This window comes from Aphelocoma coerulescens, chromosome 2 (assembly GCF_041296385.1).
Source record: "Aphelocoma coerulescens isolate FSJ_1873_10779 chromosome 2, UR_Acoe_1.0, whole genome shotgun sequence".
NCBI lineage: Eukaryota > Metazoa > Chordata > Aves > Passeriformes > Corvidae > Aphelocoma > Aphelocoma coerulescens.
In genome coordinates, this window is record NC_091015.1 from 78,345,471 (window position 1) to 78,360,642 (window position 15,172).

The following is a 15,172-nucleotide window of genomic DNA, read 5'->3' on the forward strand; positions in this document are numbered from 1 at the left end:
GTATATGTCTTACAGCAATAAATATATAGGCAAATAAAGTATTTTTGGCATGTGCCTGTGATAGATGTTAACAAGGCAAACCAAAACTTTAAAAAGCACTGATGAATGTCATAATCAAAAGTATGGAACTATTTCTGCATAATAATGGATACTCAGATTAGGACTCCTACCTGGGAGAAAGGCCACAGACGTGACACAAGCAAAGGACCAGAAAAATCCTGAGAGGTGTGGAGAAGGTTGGTAGCAAATGAATACTTGCTATTTCCCTTAGTACAAGTCCTACATAATATTAAGTGAAAGCATAAAATGCCAGGTCTAGAAAATCAGTTTTTCACCTCCTCTCCAACAAAGCATATGGATAAACTGCAAAACTCACCATCACAACACGCCAAGTGTCAGTATAGGTTCAAAAAGCCACTGGACAAGCTCACAAAAAAGGATTCTTGAACCTTATTACTGTAACTATATTAATATCCCTTGGCTCAAGGGATCCCAGAAGCTGCATGCTGCTACATTAGAAAAGCATCATTAATAGGTGCCCTCTTGCCATAGTCTCTCTTGATAATCCCCACAGACCAGCATCTTGGGCAGGATAAGCTTTGGGTCTGAATTGGTATTAAGACACAGCCAGGACTCCCTCTGGTTTTCAGTTCTGCACGCATAAAACGCAGCATGACTTACTCCACAGAGTTTAGCACAGAACTAAAGCACCTTCTGCCACAGATCCAGAGGCACTTCTGTCAGCTTGAGGAAGCATTCTCTGCTCTGAATCCAAGCTTCACTGGAGAAGCAGGTACCAGGAACTGCTCATTCCAGGACAGGGCAGTCCTGAGGAAACGTCGCCAGAGCCGCAGCTTCAACGTGATTCAGGTCAGGGTGATTTCAGAGGTTACTGTACCAGGGCTGTCATCCCTGTCTGACAGCCAGTGGTTACTGTGCTTGCAGCAGAGACACGTCCAGCTCCAGAGATGCCCATAATTGAAGTTTTAACTACCACTCAATTCAATTCAAACACAGCAAACTCTGAAGCGCACCGCTTGGGAGGAGACACATCCACCCTTCTGCCTCCTCTGCAACATAAACCAAGCCCTTCATCCAGGGTCAGAGCAGAGCAGCAGGACAAGAAACCTTTGGAAAAAAATCTAAGTGCTTTCTGCATCAAACATTTGCCTGAGGTTCTCACCCAGCCAGTGAGTACAAGCATGCTTATTTCCAGGCCTTTGGATAGGGATAGTGGTTAGAGGCTCATTTGTGGACCACCTCCAGCAGAAGAGCCCAGCACAGAGCCAGGCCTCTTGTTGGTACTGCCACAGGCCATATTAACTTGTCGCCTTCAATATGCATCCAGCAGAGTTCAGGTCATGGATTTGTTGGAAGTTCATCACTTATTCAGGCTTTTGTGTGAGAGGTCATTGCTGTCAAACTGACTGCTTTCACAAGCACAAAAGCTCATGTTAAAATGTAAATACTTACAGGTGTTCCACCAGGCACTCAAGATGAAAGTCAGAGCAAATATATTAGTCCTAGCCATATTTTACAATGCTGGTAGTACTCGAATGTCATCTGTTTGTGAACCGAGGTTTTTCATGTGGGTTCATCTGCCTAGACAGGAAGCATCATCTAATGGTGGAGACACAGGACTGGGCTCTTTTCACAGCATTTGGACTCTTTTTCTGCCTCTCTTTTTGTCTCCCTCTGTGACCTTCAGTAAAGAAATTCTTCATGCCACTGTCCCAACTGAAAAGAATGTGACTAGATGCTTACTCGGCCACATATGAGGGCTGTGACCCTCTGTCATTTGTCCTAATTACTACAAGAATTCTGGAATGATACAGGAAAAATTAATCCAACTGGTAAAGTTAACCTGAGTTAGCAAAAAGCAAGAGCCTTATAAAAGAGCACAACACCCTCCTCCCCCAATGCCTGTGTCTCACTGTTTGTTTTTCAAGACGGAATCTCTGCAACTTATTATTACATCACCCTTGATGGAGACAGCATTTTGCAAATTCAGCTTTGCAAGAAGCCCGGGTAGACTGGCTCACCCCTGTCCCCTAGATTTGCGTGCTGCATACCACTTTGCAAGCAATTCAAGCACGACTCCTGTGTTGGGATAACACCACAAGACTAGCAGCAGGACTATGCTGGCACAGGCCTACTGGGAAAATCAACTCTCCAGCTGTGGGAAGAAGCAAAGCCGGCAGAGGCTGCAGTCACCACGTCACCCTGGAATCCAGTTTCATGTCCAGTCCAACCTCGTTCTGTGATTGAGCTGCACAGTTCTGGAAAAGCTGGTATCCTCTTCCCTCAGCACTTCCAGCTACATGTCAGATTGTCAGATTGTGACTTTTGGAAACTTCTATGCTAGCTATTAAACTGGAAAAAGCCATCTTTGGCCCAAGAGGGACTCATGTTCATCCAGTTCAGTACCTATAACAAGGGTAATTTTGTACTGTGCATCCAACATCATGGAACTCATGAGACAGCCCCCCCCCCCGCCCTTAACCATGCAGAGGCATCTCCATCAGGGAACCTGGTTATCAACATACCAGGAAAGGCAGCTTCGGTAAACCTCATGCATGACGCGAAGTGCCGTCTCTCTGGAACAACCAAGGGGAGTGGAAGGAAGCTGCGAACAACTGTGCTCTTCTGATGTGCATTCCCTTCCTCTGCTCAAGCACGCACAGGAGGCCAAGTAAGCACACATGACATGCTCCCTGCAGGATGCCACATCCTGCCCTATTTCATACACCATCCCAAGGCAAGCCAGATACTTTTCAAACACACTATGATGTTTGACAGTATGATCTGTCACAGTGTGACAGGTTCTCAGAGACAACATAGAGGACAGAGGAGGGAACAGCACTGACAGATTTATCCAACAGTGCCAAACTGTTCCTAGCCACTCTTCTCTTAGAAGGAAAGAACCCAAGCAAACAGACATGCTGCAGCCACATGCAAATTTTACGATGCATATTCTTTCTGCTCTTTGCTTTTGGTAGCTTGTGTTAGTTTTATGAATTTCTCCTAACTCTCACTCACCCAAACCCTTCCCATTCCTATAGGAAGTAGAGATCTGTTTAGAAGAGGGAGGTGAAAAAAAGAACCGTGGAGGTGGTTTTATGTACCACTTAACCCCCTCAAGCTGCTCCCAGCCTTGCTCCCTGTCACCCCCCACACAGTACTGTGTTTTAAGGAGCACTGGTTATGCTGACATCAGTGAGGCTCCGGGGGCCATCTAAGCAGCTGTTCCTGCTCCTGTGTGTGGCCAGGAGCCAAATCACTCTGCCTTTTCGGTGATGTTCCCTCCTGCCGGCTACCCCCACTCCCGCCCACACGTCTGCAGGGTGGGGCAAGGTGGCCACTGGCAGCCTTTCCAAAGAAACCTAAGCGGAAAAAAAGACGGGCAGCTTTCATTTCCAGCCTATGGTCAGAAATGCACGGTGATTTTTGACAGCGTGCTGTGGATTGAAAGAACTGCAGTTTCTCTTCCTGAAGAGCCAAAGACCAAGTTGCCCTTAGGACTTTGTCACCTAGAGGAGAAAACCACGTGCTCTGCCCTTCCTCTCCCTGCGTGCAGGGACAGCCCACCAGCATCAGAGACTGCTGGGTACAGCTGTTCCCGTTTTAAAGCAGACCCATCCGTGGGGGCAGCTATTCTCCAGCCAAATGATGACAGCAGAGGAGCAAAAAACTCATCCAGATCGACCTAAGTGCACAAGACGGGTGCAAGAGATCTTCCAGGCGCAGGAAAGGGGGGCCACCGCAGCACATTTTCTTCCCTCTGTTGCTCCCCGCAAGGGCAGGAAGCAATGTGAGGGCAGGAAAGGTGTGCCAGGGCACCTTCTTGGCCCAGCCAGTCCCACGGGGGCAGGTTTTAGACAGCTGGCTCTCTGCAGTCAGTAATCCCAGCGGCGGGGTGCGTCCCCGGGCTGAGCCACAGCCAGATCCGGGGAGTGAAAAGGTGACAGCCAAGCCAACTTCACATACACCCTCAGAGCCTGCAGCTCAGACCCCATGTCAAGATTAGGAAAGTATGCGCACACAGAGAGCACATGAGCTGCCGGAGTACTTTCATTTAACTCTTGCAGACACCGAGTATTGAAGAAGTTTGGGTTCACAGCCACGTTTCTGGCCACCTCCCTTCAAAAGCAACTCTTCTCAGGCTGCAAGAGCTGCGACAATTCCTGAGGCTGAGCAATGCCTCCTGAAATAGGTCAGAAGTTTGAGAGGTGAGTTTGGAGCTGTGGCTCACACGGGTTAAAGATTCTGGCTTGTGTCACAAATACTTTTTCTGAAAGTTAAAGGCAGGCCCCAATCCTGAAACACTTCCCTTAACTTTTGCCCATGCCAGTATTTTGACTTTAAAGGAACAACCTGCTTAAGTAGAATTTATCTGTGTTTAAAGTGTCTGTAGGATCAGTGCTTGGCTTGATCCAAACTTGCCACTGACATACACGCACGCACACACACACGCACCAGCAAATTTAGAAAATACCTTGAGAGCTGTGAGGATAAGACAAAAAAAAAAGGGAAAAGATGGTAACCCCCACCAATGCACACTTAAAATTTACCTGTGTGTATGTTGGAAGATGATTCACCAGGGCAGGAAAAATAGAGATGCCTGAGGGCTATAGCTGGAAGCACAAGAAAGGGCCCTGATACTCAAGTTTATCTGGACAATGGAGAGTCCCAAAACCAAAAAGGTCTGTACACTATCAGCACCAGAAACACTGATAATTCTGGGAGTCACACTTTTTAGTTTTACCTCTTCTAAGGAATAAGAATTTAAGTACTGTAATGTTAGCAATCTTATACTACAAAGAAACCTTCCTTCAGCCACAAAACAAACTCAACTCCTTACTTCTCTGTACCGAGCACAAAAGCAGCACATAGAAACACGAGTTTCCCTGGAACAAACCAGTCAAATTCATTCAAATCTTCGTGAAGAACAACAGGGCAAAACCCATTCCTGTTCCCAGAGCTTATTACAGTAACATGACTAAACATGCTCAGCAGCCCAATGTGATAGGATGCATCCATTTGCTGATGCCAGAGGAAGATGCACGTCTCTTCTACATGGCACTGCTCTCACAGGCTGCTTTTCAAAAGATGTTTTGAGAAGCGACCTGCTGCATACATTCTTAACAAGTCATAGTATCACCAGCTGTACAAGTGTTTGACCTCTACTTGCTATGCACTGTGGACAAAAATCTGACATCAGCTTATTCCAACCTTAGTAACACCAAACTGCTTCTGCAAAGCTGGCTGGAACAGACTACAGCAACGCACCGATAAACTCCCAGACGGACCCCTGGAGTGCTGAAAGTGCAACTAGTTTAGTACATGAGCCCACATGTTTTAAATTTGGGTTGGTTTAATCCAAGTAAGTAACCTGATTAAAATGGGATTCTTCTCTGGAGGTCTAATTTCTAGATGTTTCCATTACTCCACATGCTTTTATGCTGTATAAACACAACGAATGATACATACATCACTTTTGGGATGATTTAAGAATTCAGTTTAAAACTACAACACAAGTAATTCAAGGCAACAGAATTGAATTACTTTGTGAATGGTAAGAGCCAGCAACTGCATTTCATTTCAGTCTTGGAAAGGTGACATACTGACGGGGTGACATCTTTCTATTCCCAGTTTCTTCTTCTAATTTCCTAATTTCAGAACCCTGACATTTGTCACTTTTACATACAGACCTAAAGCAAAAAGAGAGAAGGATGTGATCTGACGGTTTAAAACACATATTAAAGCTAGGAACATAATACTTCTAAACCAAACAGGCAGACCTCTAAGCATGTGAATATACTTGCACTTATACTGCCTAGAAAAGAAATCAATAAATAATCTGTCCGTCACGTGCAAAGCAGGCATTTATGAGAGCTGCCCAAACGCTGCTTTGCAACCAAAGCTGTCTGTTTATAAGGAGACACCTCAGCAGGAGCAGTGCAGGTTCCCAGCATGCCTCTACCTTGGTATCTGTAAAGGCTCCACCATGGGGTAAGAAGATAGTTATAATTAAACATTTATACTAAGGTAGTGCTGTGCAGGTCGGTTCCACAGTGTGTTAGGTGGCTTTTCAAAACTCAGTAACTGAATGCTGATCCCTGCCCTGAAGAGTTTACAGAGTAGGAAATCAAAGCATAACACTTGGTATCTGTATACCAGGAATTAAACAAAGACCACCACCAGTTCATTTCCTGGGTCTTTGGACTAGGCAGCTCACATAAACATCCATTACCAGAAATAGTGGACATTTTTAAATCGGCAGTCTGAACTTTCCTAATCCACATCTGTCCAGCTCTGTTTGAATTAGTAGCTGGGACAGTAACTACAGCATGCAATTTGCACATGCTGCTGGCATCTTCTTGTCCAGTGTAGATTATTTTTGGCCCAAATACTTTTTAGCAATCATTTTGAAAAGACAGCGAGCACACAAACGGAAACATTTACTGCAAGTCAGTCAGTTCAGGCCGTGCAAGCATGAGAGAGGCTGCCAATGTATGAGGTCGAAAGTCAGGCAACAGCAGATCCTTCTGTCCTGAATCTCCAGGACAACCCCAGGGAGGCATCAGTACATCTACAATGCAGTGCTAGCACACGTCGGCTCTCAGGCAGACCATGGCCACATGCAAGCCTGTGGCCTATGTGGCGTTGCAAAGCCACTAACCCACATCTTTTTCTATGGAGATTAAGAGTTACGCAATGGTGCAAATAAAACCTCTGGCCCCAAACACACAGGGGCCATCTCTGTCCCAGATCCATCCTCAGGGAGAATTCTCTACATTCCCATTTTCCTGCAGGGAAGGACAGGCCGGGGAAGGACAAGTCCTCCTTCTACTCACCGGACTGAATACACTCAAGAAAGTAAAAGCACAGCCTCCAGGATTTAAAAAAGGATACAGCAGTGGCCACACTTTCAATGATGCCCAAAACCTGGATGGATTAGTCAAAATAGACTATTATATCACAAATTCAGTTTGCTGTTTAGCAAACAAACTCCTAAAACAGATGCACTGACTTTGTTACTACACCTGTAGGAATTTCAAGCACCAAAAAATACAAAGACACTATTAGTATTTCACGTTTTTTTAAAAGTTTCCTGGCATCTTTCATGCTATGAATGCTCAAGAGCTTTCAGCTGTATATACCCCACATAAAATCTTAGTCCAGAGAAGCCTGAAAGAATTTTGCTGTTGATTCAAATGAACACACGTTTTCCACTTCTACCTACTATGTGCGTATCTATTGATTTATTAAAAATGGAACAGCAACTGTAACGGGGCATGATCTGTGTTCATCTTGATCCACTTAATTGTTCTGTGAACACCTCAACTTTAATTTGTTGGCTTTTGAGCATTTAAAATGAGTAACCTTACTATTTATTTCTAACTTTTTTTCTTTCTCGAGGGAAAAGGGAACCATGGAAAATCCTCAGTCACTAGATTTAAAGAGCTTACAAGTTCCAAAAGCTTTGCAAGAGATTGGGAACTGCTTGAAACTGCAGTTACTGAGGCCACAGAGTTTACAGAATCCACCAGATCCTTCCTGCAGAGTTTATAATCTGCATGGCTTCCTCCCAAGGTAACTAGCATCCACTCTGAGGTACAGATCATTTCCCTCACCCCTAGAAATACACCCCTTGCTTTGGCGTGCACAGTAGCCACTGCACGCTCAGCAAAAAGACACTGCCATTTTGCAGAAAGGAAGAATGGAGACAGAGGATGGAGAATATTTCTCCCACAAAGTGTAGGTAACACTGATATGAAAATAAATTCTTCACCTTTTGAACAAAACCAATTTCCAACAATAAAGCAAGTTTACACCAGGGAAACTGGGGCACTGTGATCCAGCTCTCTTTACCCTTTTGCAACATGGACAGTCAGGCTCCTGACAGTTCAGAGACTGACAGGAGATCTTACCAAGCAGAAAAGACACCTATCTGCCATAAAGGCTGGGAAGTTGCTCCAAGACTTGTTCCAGAAGTTGCCAATGACCACAGTCTTGAACCTTACTTGGAAATATAGTAGGATGTACTTAGCAACACCTGGCTGGGCCATCTGATAAGGAAAAAAAAAAAATTATACCTGCAGTGGTTAGAAAAACAGTCCAAAAGAAATACACTCTCCAACTAAATACAAGACATAAGTTACATCTTATGTGTAGAGAAGTACTTGTCACTGCACTCATAGTTCTCCCCCTGGAAAATACAGTCAAACCTCACAAATGGAAGCCCTTAGTAATCCAGCTACAGCTCTTTTACAGCTGGCTTCTATGGCACATGCGCCCACTTCCTGAACCTTCAGTGTCTTGCTTAGAAAGCAAGCCTCCTTCTGCAGCCCTCCTTCCTCCCACCCAAAGCATAAGGATGTACACACAGCTAAGTATGTGAGCTGTACTGTAAGCTATCCAGCTGAAGAACAGTTCAGGATACCTTAATGCTTTTGGGGAGAAGGAGGGGATGAAGCAGGGGAACACATGCATGAGAGGCCACAGACACCTTGTGTGTTTCCTCAATACACTGGCAACTGCATCAACATCAGAAAAAAATGCACACTTGAATGAGGAACAGCACACAGGTATTCATGACCTGGATGTTTTTCATGTTCTCAAACACAAAGAGCAATGAGATGTGATGACCTTAATTTAATGAAGAAAATGCAGTCTGTGTAACAAAAAGAGGAACTTAAACTAGGATCTTTCCCCTACCCAAAACTGTGAGTGGTCCAAATTAAGAAGGAAGTAGTGCTGCACACTGGAGCAAAATCCAAAGCAGTTCTCCCTTGTCCAAGCCCTAATGTTACCAGTGTGAAGGAGTCCAGCCTGAGCACAGCAGCGTTTATTGCTGTGATGCAAGAGCTCTGAGCAAAGCACTCCCAGGTACCGATACACCTGAACACTGACATCACCTGCTGTATGAAACAGGACTAACAAGGGCTCCAGTTAAAGCCAGCTAATCACACACAATAAAAGCAAAGGCCAGCTACACTTCAATGCGAACATTTTGTTTCTCTCATCCTCAGACAGGAAGCACATACCTAAATTAACTAAAAAAAGTTTGTCAGCGGCTGATCATCCTCCATTTTCAAAGGACAGATGATGCAAGCCCCCCATTCCTAAAACACCTACGAGTACATTTGTGCTGTTTCAAGAAAGCACATCCTAACACCTGTTGAAGTATCTACCAGGAGATGCCAAGCGGAGAAGTTCTACATGTATGAGAGGCTGGCCATTCCACTATTAATCACAAAATACCTTTTTCTTTTAGAACCAAATTAACAAGTCACTTGGGCACATCACCACAGAAAATTTCCAAGATGCTGAACACATTTTTTACTCAGAGCTCACAGAAATTACACTGGGAAGTCACTTGGCCATTGTGTGCAAGCACCTTTCCCACACTTTTTCAGAGGCCTACAGAAATAACATCCCTTGTGCAAATGGATCTTCAAAGAAATTTCAGAGAGCAGGATGTGGGGATGTCTTCTTCAAAAGGAAAAGGATCTCTCAAAATCCTGAGATAATATAAGTAAATAAGATTAAACAAAAAACATTTTTACTCAGGAAGTTTAGATGCAGGAAAACTAATCTGAAAGTTGCATTCCACATGCTTCTACGGGAAGACCTGCAAAGGAGACAGAAGAGGTCATCAAGGCCTGAAAGGCCTCTCTCTCTAATGGTCCTTGGAATACCTGTTTTAGCTCAGAAGCTTAACAACGCCCTGGGGGATTTTGACAGTTTTTCTTTTCCCATGCTGTAACACCTCTGTGGATGGCTGGGACTGCAGATGAATCCTGTTGAAACAGCTGCCTCTCTCTACATCTTTAAAGAGGTATTCAGATTCCCTTAGCCTTACTTAGTTGAATCACTCTGAATAAACAGTCACCACCCATCAACTACGTATTTTTGTACAGTACCTAGTCAAAGGCAACGACCTTTATTGATTGCTAGGCCGGCCAACCTGAAAGCTGAAATGTTATTATTAAAAAAAAAAAAAAAAAGAAAAAGCAGGATACACTTGAAGGCCTGTGTTGTTTCTAAAGGCAGCACAGGTCCAGGCGTTGCTCAGTGACATCAGGACGATTCCTCTCTGACTGCAGGAGGCTGCTCTAACAGGTTTCATACCAGCACAGCCACAAGCCAAGTACCCCACTGACTCTTCTCCCTTTTGTCCAGGCCCTTTTCCTTGTTCTGACCTTTTTCCACCACAACGTGTACGAGCCACCCAACAGGAGCCCAGAGCATATGCCCCAGCTGGCAATTATTTCTACTCTCAATGTTTCTAATAAAGCACTAGCACAAGCTCAAAATAAGTTCTCTCACCCTGCTCCAAGTAAAATGCTGAAGGAAGGAGGGTGAGATGCTGTGGTACTGCTGTCTCAGAAGTGTGCACTCTTTTAAGTCACTGGCCCTCAAATGTTGCTATTCAAAACAGAGTGGTATAGGGTGAGGTGGAGGGAACACCTTCAGGTGGGAAAAACATCACTGGCAGACATCAAAGATAAGCCATCATCAGATTTCTTGCACCAAAGAAGAACAAAGAGTCAATGCTCCTGAAATTCCTGTTCAGAAGTACCCCAGAACAGAGCCAGCACTTCCCACCTCAGCCAACCTCACCTATGTTCATTTGTAATCAAACGCTGATAACCAAACATGGCCTGGCAAAGCTCTGCAAGTTTCAAGCCGGTCCTGGCTCCACACAAATACCTAACTTTTCAGTGTATCACCAGAGAGTGACATTCCCAAAAATACCCAAGTCCTGCCTTTGAAATCACTGCCTGTAAAGATTCTTCTAAATATGCGGGGCAGGGACAGGGGGAGACGGGGGGGAGCCACAGCTCCCATAGGTGCTGGTTTATGTAGGATATTAAAAAGAAAGCAACAAACAACCAAACAAAATAAAACAACACACACAGAGAAAGGATTTCTCATATGGCTCCCCAAAAGAAAATCTGCTTTAACTGCTGAACAATTAGTCCAGTCAAATCTCCCACCCCAAAACAAGAAAAAAGCTGTTGCACAGTCTCAGAAGGCAATTCCTTCTCACCTTCAAAGTTTACATCTGCTCCTTAAGACACTTTCCAGCAAAGCTGCAGGGTACCTGAGCACCATCCATGATAAAGCTGTTCTCAAAAGAACATGAAGCAGTTCCTGGCCCTTTTCCAAGATGTAGAATACTGTTGAAAAGGCATATTTTAAAGCTGTAACCCTATGACTGTCCATCTTGCTTGAATTCAGAAAGGAGCTAAAAGACAGAGAGCAGCAAATATTCTCACTACCATCATGAGAACGAAAAGCAGCACTACCATCCTCCTCTACAGACAATTATCTCCCAAGAAAGAAGCTACCACATCAACAAGGCAGCCGTCGCAAACTGGTCTAGTAACACGGTCCAATAATACACTCATTTCAAAACAACCTTTATCGTGCTGAAAGAGGAAGACATGATTTCACATGTTTTAAGAGTGTACACCTAAAACAGAGATTTCCAAACTTAGGCATCATTCATCAAAAAGTTAAAAGGGGCTTTTTCCACACATGCATAGATTTCAGACTAACAGGATTTACTTGTTTTCTGCCTGTTCCTGGGGAACCTCTGCAGTTTCTTTTTTCCCAAGACTGTCCCTACAGGCTGCTATCCAACATACATCAACTGGAGCAACAGATAATTCTGGAAGGACATTTGCTAAGGGCACAAATTGAGGGCCCGATGTTAGTAAAATCTAGGCATACTGAGGGAGGGTAGAATTACTCCTGTATGTAGATAATTTGAACATTTGACACAGTCCCCTGGAAAGCTTTAGTTATGCATCTAAGTATTTTTTTTCCAGATGTCTTACTAGCAAAAGGTGTATTTTAAGTCAATTAAAAAATTACTGCAACTTAAAAAGTGAATCCTTTTCAAAAACACTCAGGTTAATTTTAGCATCCTTCTGTTTAGCTGCTTAGCAACACTTATCCTATGACCTTCTAAGCACCACCTACTTTTACAAGGGATAATGAATATAACCAAAGGGATTTATCTATATGTTTTTAATCTATACAATGTAAGTACCTCAACAGTTTTTATTTAAATGAGAAATCCAATCCAACTGAGAGCAATTCAAACTATTTCTGTTCAAGAAGAAAGTTTCACAGACTAAAGTCAAGCTACTGTTGTGACTGTAGTGTTACTTCAACATAGGCAAAGTGATAATATCCTTAAGGAGTGAGGAAAGCAGTACAGGAGTCAATGTTTGCATGCTTTGGGAAACAGTGCATTTGTCTGTGGGGATACCAAAGGAGATCACACATACTATGAACAGGTAATGAAGAGATTCCGTTTTCCCAGTTTTGAAACTTGAAGTTATCTCCCAATCCTCAATCAAAACAAAACACCATTTGGTCAGAGGGTTACTGAATATTGTAAAGCGTTAAGAATGGGCACACAACCTGGCGAGTGAAGTCAGAATAAAATGCTTCATTACACTGAAATCTGCAATTAAAGCTTCAAACACCCAGGTCCAGGTGGGAAAAAAAAAGGCAAATCAAAAACCCAGAAAGACAGTCAACAAACAGCCTGCTATATTATGTCTTAATACCAAGCCAAATATATATATATATATATATTCTTTAGGATTGTTAGTTATCAAAAGAAGTGTGTAAGAGTGGCTACATAAATAGTCACTCCTGATGAGCAAACAACACTTTGACAATTAGAAGCTGTCTGTGAAATGAAAGCAGAATAAAAGTTTACTCGATTGCACTTAAAGGATGATATTTTTCCAACTCACGACAGGAATTCAGTTCCAAATACGAATGCCAGGAGGAGGAAGGTGAGGGAGCGAAAGAGGCCACACTCGGTTGAGAACAGCTGCCCCGAAGCATGAGAGGCTGGATGCATCTCTGCCGGCAGGTGAGGGAGAGCCCTGGTACTCTGATTGATTGGATGATGGATTCATGCTGTTTCTGGGTTTCTAACAAACAAAAGGGCCTATTCTTTCCTGGATGTACCCAACTCCCGTTAAGACTAATCGGCATTATGCAGGCACACCAAGAGAAGACTATATACCCTTAAGTCTTCAAAGAGAAAATTAAAACCTAAAACAAATATGGCTGGCCTGACCCTGAGTCACTGCATCCCTTTCACACACGCTGACCCTGTGGAAAACAGGAACTGCGGTAACAAAACTCGGTGCTTGTGTCAAAACGACCGACCTCAACGAAAAAACTTCAGCCATCCTAACAGCTGTCTACTGTGCGCTGTAGGGGTGACAACACGGTGTTATTTAGCAACTGCTCCTGTTGTTCATAAGCAATTTATTTTCGAAGGCATGGAGCTGGATGTTGGAATGGGAGGAAACACCCACTGCATTTGCTGTCTCTCCTAGACCGCTGCCCCCAAATCACACTGAACTAGATGTTTACTTTCTCGAATAAGTAAATACACTTGATCTTATCTCCAAGAGAAGACAGGCGAAAGAGGGAGTTGGGATTAAAACTGAATGGTTGGTCTCCCCCCCCGCCTTCCCTCCAGCAATCAGCCCAGTGGCTCCCGGGCAGGATGCTGGCTGCTCGGCGAGCAGCACCAGAGCATCAGCTGCGGGCCGGACACCGCGGCGCGGCCGTGGGAGGGCGGCGGGGCACGGAGGCGCCCGGGCCTCCGCGGGGTGCGCAGCCGAGCAGAGCGGCCCGGGCAGGGAAATGTGCTGAGCCAGGAGAAGCGCTCTCCTCCTTCTGCGCAACCCCGCGAGGATGCCGAGCAGGCGAAGATATCGCAGCCGAGAGGTGAAACGGTGACAATTATTTAAAAACGAAAAAAAAAAAAGAAAAAGAAAAAGCCCAAGCGTGCGTGCAGAGGGAGGCGGGGGAGAAGTGCAGGGAGAAGAAGCCAAAGGAAACTTATCTGCGACATGACAAAGTTCAATCCACCGCCCTCCCTCCTCTGCTGAAAAAAAAAGTTGCAGCATCTCGGCGCGCCCCGCTCCCCGCCCGGCCCGGCCCGCGACCCCCGCGCCCCCTCGCTCCGGGCGGATGGGGCGAGGGGGGGATGCCGAGCCCGTGTGTTACGAACTGGGCAGGAGGAGCTGCCTCGCATCCTCAGCGCGGCCCCCGCGGCGCCGCCGGGGGTGTCCGGCCCGTAGCAACGGCGATGGGGAGGGAGCGCAGTCGCCCAGAGACGGGGCTCGGCCGGCTCCCATCCGCACCGGGCACCGCGCCGGGGGGGGGGGGCGGCCGCCGCGCCGCCCCAAACTTTGTTTTCACCTCAAACACCGCCACTGCAGGGGGAGGTCACCGCTGCCTCGCCGCTTCTCCCCCCCGCCAAGATGGGGCTGAGGGGGGCGAAGGCCCGGACACCCCTCCTCAGCTTCGGATGCTGCCCAGCTCCTTCCTGTAGTGGTGACGCCGCCCAGGCGTCCCTGCCCGCCGCTGGCCCCGCCGCGTAGGGATGTGTTCCTGGCACCGCACAAAGGCAGCGGGATGGGGGGGACCCACGGGGGGCAGCGCCCCCCGCCCTCCCCAGGCACGGCTCCCCCCCCGCCCCCGCCGCGCAGGCCGGGAGGGGAAAGGACACGCACGTCCCTACCGGGACGGGGGGGAGGAAGGCGGGGGGGCGGTTGGAGAAAGTGGAGGAAAGGCGAAAAAAATCAAATAAAGTAGGAAAGAAGGGTTAAAGAAGAGAGGGGAGAGTACCAGGGGGGCGAGGAAAGGCAGGCGCGGCCGTCCGGCCCTGCCGGGGGAGCGGAAAGTCAGCGGAGAGATGCGCGGCGCAAGCCGGCTCTACCTGCGAAGAAGGGGCGCCTTCATCCCAACTTCCCAGCTCCGGCGCGGCCCTCCCAGTCGGGAACAGCGGGCAGGGGCCGCCGCGGGACCCGCCGCCACCGCCGGCAGGAAAATAAGCCCGAAGGAAAAGTTAAAAGGCAAGCTCGGGAGACGGGGGCGAGCCGGGCTAGAAGATGTTGCTTCCTCGCAGCCCCATCCAAATTGTGGCGGTGGCTGGTTAAAAATAAACTTTGCAGCGGGGGGGGGGGGGATGATCTGGCCGGATTCCTGAGCTCAGACGGTTTAATATGGATGAGCATCAGGTCCTGAAGGCAAAACGCCGCGGCTGGTGCCGCTGGTTGGTAGAAAGTCTGCAACAGGGAAGGGGAAAAAAAAAAAAAAAAAAAAAAAAAAGCCA

The 15,172-nt window shown here is 46.3% G+C and overlaps 1 protein-coding gene across 5 annotated transcripts in view; it reads right to left on the bottom strand.

The window, feature by feature from the left end:
• The window catches only part of RREB1 (ras responsive element binding protein 1), a 122,096-nt gene that overhangs the window by 106,193 nt on the left and 731 nt on the right, over window positions 1–15,172 (bottom strand). The window contains exon 1 of one of the 5 annotated variants that reach the window (XM_069008160.1): window positions 14,777–14,992. The exons of the other annotated variants lie outside the window; for them this stretch is intronic. The gene's annotated coding sequence lies outside the window, so the exon portion shown is untranslated. Of the gene's footprint in view, window positions 1–14,776; window positions 14,993–15,172 lie in introns of those variants that run through there. 5 annotated transcript variants of the gene reach the window in all.